Here is a 6,747-nt window from a genome sequence, read left to right as displayed (position 1 = left end):
TGTATCCCCGCGTATAGCGGGATCTTTGTGCTCCGGGCTGCCCTTTTTTATCTGAACATGGTAATTTCTAGGTAGATCGTATGCCCAAGATCAATGTTGAGCAGAGTAAGAGCTCTTCAGCATATAAAGATGCACCCTCTGCTTCTTTCTATTGTGGAATATGATATGTAAACTTCTCCTTTTGCCTTGCTTTGGCTGTTTGTGCAGTCAAGCCTAAAATTTGATATTTAAAATGTAAATGTGTGGGGGATGACAGTGTAAATTCCTTGAGCAAGAAGGTACTTGTACCCTAAACGGAGGGGTTAAGTCCATTGATAAGAAGGGGCTGGGTAAAGCTTTTCTTCCTCAAATTGCCCAAGGCCTATGCTTTTTCGAATCCAATTGTAGATATCATATTATGCCAGGCTTACCTGTCTTCTTTTTGCTCTTAGCCTTTGTTTTGCAAGCTGCCCTCGCACAATATCTGACTATCTCACAAATTTGTTAGTAGTTTCTTTTTCTTTTCCTTGTGTAAAGTGCTTAAGACCGTGCTTTTTGAGTACTGGTCAGTTTATGCTGATTGTTATCCTGTTTTAAATCACTGTTTATGCTGATTGTTATCCTGTTTTAAATCACAGTATATGATATATGAATGTTCATCTGTTTCTGTTATTCTTATCCTGTTTTAAAGCACACTATTTTTGTCTACATAGTACTCATTTAGCTATAGAGATGATTGCTCCTTTGCAACCTTAGTGGTTGTACCTTATGACTCGAGCTTGAGACACTTTAATTTGCACTATGTCTAGAGTTCTTACCGATTTCTGCTCTTTTTTATTAGAAGACATGCTTGTTTGTCTTGCAAAGCTTCGTTCAATCGAGTGTAGGGTGTTGTGTATTCGTTAACAATTTCTCTTACTGGAATAAATTTACAATCTTTCCTTAAAGGAACTTCACAAACGTAATAATTTCTTGTTCCGACAACACTCCACGTGGCATTTTCCGGAGTTGGTTTGCGTTCACCACAGTTTTCCACCCTGTTCTTCGGGTCCAAATGTTTACTAAATTCAGTTAGCTGCTGTTTGTGAGGAAGAAGTCGTTTTAGATGAAGATCCATTGTTTATGTCTTAGAGCTTGGTTGTGTTGTCTCTTATTGTGGCGAATAATAGACTCTGTGCATGCTGTAGAAATCTCTTTATACAAAATTGGCTTTGCCTTTTTGGGGTCATGTTTTTTTTTTTTTTTTTTTTACAAGAGTATGATGATACAAGGAAATTACTCCTCCAAATAAAGCACAAAAAAATAATGCAAGTTGACGTTTTCAATACGTGAAACTAAAGACAAGAAAACTATGAACTTACCTTATGAGGAATTATCACCATGTTGGATGTTCCTAAGGTCATAATCATTAATCAGCTGCATGTAAGGTAATATGATAAATGAAATGACTAAGATATGGAAGAAACCACTATCTCCTCCGATCACCTAAGCAGCTTTCAAGACCACAAATTAAATATGCAACAGAATACTGGGTAGAAAAAGAAAATGATTGAAGTACCAAAAAGATAGTGCATGTAACAAAATCCGCCAGATAAGCGGCCACAATAACACGGGAGAAGATAAAACAACCACAAAAAGCACTCAAAATACACCACATCAACATGTGAATCTATCGAGAATATAAATTGTCACCAAAGTGAAAAAGAGATAATTCTCAATTAACAAAGATTGTTATGCTATTTCTGCACATTTTTTCTTTATAGCAGATTCCAAAAGAATCATATTAAGATGCAAAACAGAAGAGTTAAACCTTGCGTTGAGCTTCACTCAGATGTACAACCTTACCTTCCTTTTCTTTTGAGTCTTCAATTCTCTAAAACATCAGCCCTGCAAAGATTCCTCAAATTACCATCACATACACTAGACTGCTGGCGATGAGTTCTCCCAACATCTTTTTTCAAAATGCCTGAACAAAAAACCACACAAACACACAACCCATTAGCAGAAATTTGAAAAATACACCATAAAAATTGAATCTTCAACAAATTGTAAAAAAGAGAACTAACTTGTTGAACTCGAAATGAGAGAGAAACCCAAGAGTTAAATTACCAAAAAATAAACTCGGAATCTTCAAAATTTCTAAAAAAACAACACAAACAGTTAACCCATTAACAAAAATTATGAAAATAACCCATAAAAATTTAATCTTGAACGACTGTAAAAAAGAAAACTAACTTGTTGAACTTGAAATGACAGAATTAATGAAACTCCTAAGAGTCCTATAGTATGTAGGACGAATACTGAGCTCCATCTGATATATATCAACAAAATGTATGGAGACTACTTGCCTTCGTCTGTTGCCTACTCCGACTTCTCTCTCGCTCATCACTTGGCTGTATTTGTTTTTATGTTTTTTTTTTTTCTTTAGGAGGGGTGGATTTAGGTAAAAGAACTTTTAGGGAGACAATTTTGAAACTGATGAAAAATTATACACATTGTGGATAAACTAAAGGAATAGAATTAGGAGCATGAAGCACGTCCCTTTTAAAAAGATATATAAAAAAATTATGCCACTTGTCAACATTTTTAACTCAAAAAAACTGAAGAATACTATATCAACCACCATTAATGTGGAACGATATCCCTCTTTTCTAAAATACAAACTAATTAACCGTTGTAAATTCAGTAACTGTCAAAATTTGTATTTAAAAAAGTGGCAAAATTAAAGTATTGTTATAAAATAATAAAGCAAGCAAGAAGAATATTATAGGGAAAGAGAGAAGAGAGGAATTCTTTATTTCTCTTATCGGGGATGAAATACAATGAAGAGAACCTCTCTATTTATAGGAGAGAATTGACTTGGTGCCAAAGTCACAAACCCTAAAATTTCTCCTAAAGATAGACATCACAATATTATAATAATATTTATAACACTCCCCCTTGATGTCTATTTCGATAGATAATATGCCTCATTAAAACCTTACTAGAAAAAATCCAGTGGGAAAAAAATCTAGTGAAGGAAAAAGAGTACACATTTCTAATAATACGCTATTTGGTTGCCTCATTAAAAACCTTACAAGGAAAAACCTAGTGGGACAAAAACCTTGAAAGGGAAAAAGAGTACAACGCGTATTAACTCTCCCTGATGAGAACTTCAATCCAAAAACTTGAATCTTCACATCTTCACTTGAGAGTTGCAGTTGCTATAGACTTGGTTGCAGTTGGTATAGACTTAGTGAATAAATCAGTCATATTAACGCTCGAACAAATCTCTTGCACGTTGATATCACCATTCTTCTAGAGCTCGTGTGTGAAGAACAACTTTGATAAAGCATGACTTGTGCTTTTATGAATCATCTCTTTAGTGGGGCTATGTATGCTTTCTTTGCATCTTGATCTTTGGATAGAGTTGCAATGGTATGTGATATTATTGAAATCACCGCAAGTGTATTCCCGACTTGCTTTATAAACGAGATGCTATCTTTACATGACTAGACTCTCATGTAGAACAACATCGTATGGCTATAATCCTCCATAGTCATAGCAAAATATATAAATGAATCAATTGCATAAAGATATGGCACTTCGGGACCAAAAAATTTCCGCAAGTTTCTCATTTCAACTTCTTTCGACGGATAATCTATTTCTTTTGAAAACTCTTCAAGAGTTTCAATAATTCTCAAGTCATCAACTTGCACTAACCAATATGACAGCTTTTTGACTTTCACAAAGACGTAAGGATAAATAGAGTCATTTGTGCCCTTAGTCGGAAATATTCATTAAGATGATAAAATCGCGTTCACCTTGCTTAACTTAATTCATATAAGAATTATGAATAAATTTCTACAACTTGTATATGCTTCAGGCATTTAAAATTCTTCAGGAATTTTCATATAAATTTTGTCAAGTGACAATATTTATCAAAATGATGTGATATCTTACGGTGTCCGGACCGGGTCCAATAAGCTTTACGCTTAGCAAGATGCGTCATTTCACTTGATAATAATTTCTATGTTAGCATGCTTTAATAGGCGTAGAATTTAAATCCTCGCAATCTTTTACAATATTGCGCTATATTGTACCAAAGATTTTGTCAATGATATATCATTTATATCGGTTCACAATATGACATAACTTATTGAGATCTCATCACTTTCATTATTTTAGGTACCTAAACCTCTCATGAGGTTTAATGAAGTGTTATGTCGAAGGCTCTTCAAGAGCACATTGCCTCCTTATAATGATCATTGATCATTTGCTCCTCTTTCTTTTCAATGATTATTGCGTTTGGAACCGATTAGTCTACCACGCTTCATGCATGCGTAGACTCTGTCCTTCAGGGACATGAATTTAATAGGAGCATTTTACAGCTGAAATTAGAAATTAATTTTGGGTCAGCAAATGCTTTTGGCATTTGAGTTGAATTATCTTTTGAATGAGGATTACACTAATGATAATTCATAACATATTCCTCAGCTGCTTATTCTCTCCCCCTTATGTTAGAAAAACTAACATATATCCCATCTTCTTTAGGGGAATTCATCTTTGTGCATCATGGTAGATTAATTAATCATATACCCCACAAAAAAACTGTTAGATGGAAATATCTGATTCCTAACCCTGAACCAATTGTGAAGGGAGAATTATCATAATTTATTGGTCTGAAGCATACAAATGATGGTTTATACAATATATCATATCTCAGACCACCACATGAAGCTTTGTTCTCATAAGTAATGGTTTAGCTATTTATCGGAGGCATTCAACGCCAAACCAGCTTGGTACAAACTAGCATTAACAAGATGAATTATCTTGATTACATAATGCGAAAATTGCGTTCTCAACTCAATCGTTTTTGAGCAAGTAACTTTGCATATGTCAAACTGGCAGTTGACAATAAACGCACACGTGACTGTCTTATTGATGCATCTATTTAAGACATCACATAACGCAGTGAACGGGCCCATATTCACCTTTTATATTTTTTTCCGGAATTTAGGGATGCAATCCCAACATTAGCCGATAATAAACTCATCATGAGAACAAGCAATACAAATAAATTCTTGAAGAATCTTCAAGTTCTTCAATATATGTCGAATATTCAATCCGCACATCATATTTGAATCGGATGGCCAAATTGCTCATGCCAACTCGATAAAATTATCTATACTAGTAAACTTCAAAGTTTACCATGCCATGTGCTATTTGTTTTAGTAAACTTCGGTTTACTATGACATGAATTATTTTTGTACCAATAAACTTCGGTTTATTGTGGCATGCAATTCATCATGCTTATATTTGTTGTACAAATCGAGTAACCTTTCATATTCATATTTCTTTTCCACTATGATATTTTGAAGATATTTAGTCCTCCAATCATTTAAATCTTCAATATGATAGTCATTTACTTTAGTAAACTTCGGGTTTACTAGAACTTTTGTTTCGATCATCACACCTTCAAATATTACAATCTAGGATGAATGACATAATAATATATAAGCTCTTTAGGAGCCTTTAATTTATTCTCCATAATCACATATTGTTCGGACACTACTGGTGTCATGATACTTGTAGACAAATGATTAGGCTCTTCTGGACCTTGATCATTAATTTTTAACTACCAAATATTGCTCAGATACTGCTGGTATCATAAAAGAGTTTTAGTTAGACACTGCTGGTGTCATGAAATAAATAGTAATTAAATGGACATCTAAAGACAATACAATTTATAAATGATTAAACATTAAGTTCTAAACTTCAAAAAGATTTCAAACATCTCCTTCAGGGAGATTTGCTATTAATGTCTGAATATTTTGTATCTTAGCGGTGAGCACAGAAATATTACATCCTCAATCAAGAAAAATACATGAATTTGTTATTTCCTTCAGGGAAATCAATAACAACTAATCATGCTATCAATGTGGTTATAATAGAAAATATTCTATAAAATCTTTTTCATTTGCCTTGGAATGATATATAATAAAAGTATCCAAGATAATTTGACGTACGACAAGTACGTGCGGCAAATGACCTTCATACCACAAAATAACATCTATATCTTTTGCTATTTTATCTCTTCAGGAGGTGTGTTGTGGTATTTCTTCATTCACTTCAGGGAATAAAACTTAGTCATTTAGATGAGCTTTATACATAATTTTCAATAGCTCATTATTTCTCTGAGTCCGCTTTAATATATTTCCCAAACTTTTCTACTTGTCAAAAGTTATACCGATACTTCTAGACCACCAAAATACATATAGAACAATTCCTTAGTAGTAAGTTACGTAATACCAAGACATGTTAGTAATTTTCGAATGCTGACAACTTTAAAATCTCTAGTTAACTAATTATATCCGCCACAAATTGCTAACAACTTACTTTCCTAAACATGCATATAATACCAAATTAATGATCAACAGGAATAAGTTCTCATAATATAACCAAACTAGCAAAGGGAAGGGACAAAAATATATTCCTGCTTAATATAGTGAAAGAAGGCAATTTATGAGTTCCATTGCAAATAAAAATAAGGCTAATCAGATTCCTTTCCCTTTTAACAAATATAGATATTACATCAATTTCAAAAATTACACATAAAACCCTTAGCAAGTTCCAAATATAGTATAAATTTGACGTTTGAAACCAAAGGATTTTGAGAATTGCAATTGATATCAAGATGTTGAATTGAAACGTTTGGACACTTTCAACCATGATATATTTCAACGGCATGTACTTTGTCCTATGACTTCCATAGTTTGATATTAGGTC

The 6,747-nt window shown here is 33.3% G+C and overlaps 1 long non-coding RNA gene across 1 annotated transcript; it reads right to left on the bottom strand.

Moving 5' to 3' along the window:
- Positions 1-1,626: 1,626 nt before the first annotated feature.
- On the bottom strand, positions 1,627-2,553 carry LOC132048080 (uncharacterized). Its single transcript, XR_009412894.1, has 3 exons — positions 2,215-2,553; positions 2,046-2,118; positions 1,627-1,945 (listed from the first exon to the last, which is right to left on the bottom strand). It is a non-coding gene; the product is annotated as an uncharacterized LOC132048080 (long non-coding RNA).
- Between the last annotated feature and the right edge of the window lie 4,194 nt (positions 2,554-6,747).

The sequence above is a fragment of the Lycium ferocissimum genome, chromosome 2 (genome assembly GCF_029784015.1).
Source record: "Lycium ferocissimum isolate CSIRO_LF1 chromosome 2, AGI_CSIRO_Lferr_CH_V1, whole genome shotgun sequence".
In the NCBI taxonomy this organism is placed as follows: Eukaryota; Viridiplantae; Streptophyta; class Magnoliopsida; order Solanales; family Solanaceae; genus Lycium; species Lycium ferocissimum.
The sequence above is the reverse complement of the archived record's forward strand: the minus strand, read 5'-3'. Positions and strand labels throughout refer to the sequence as shown.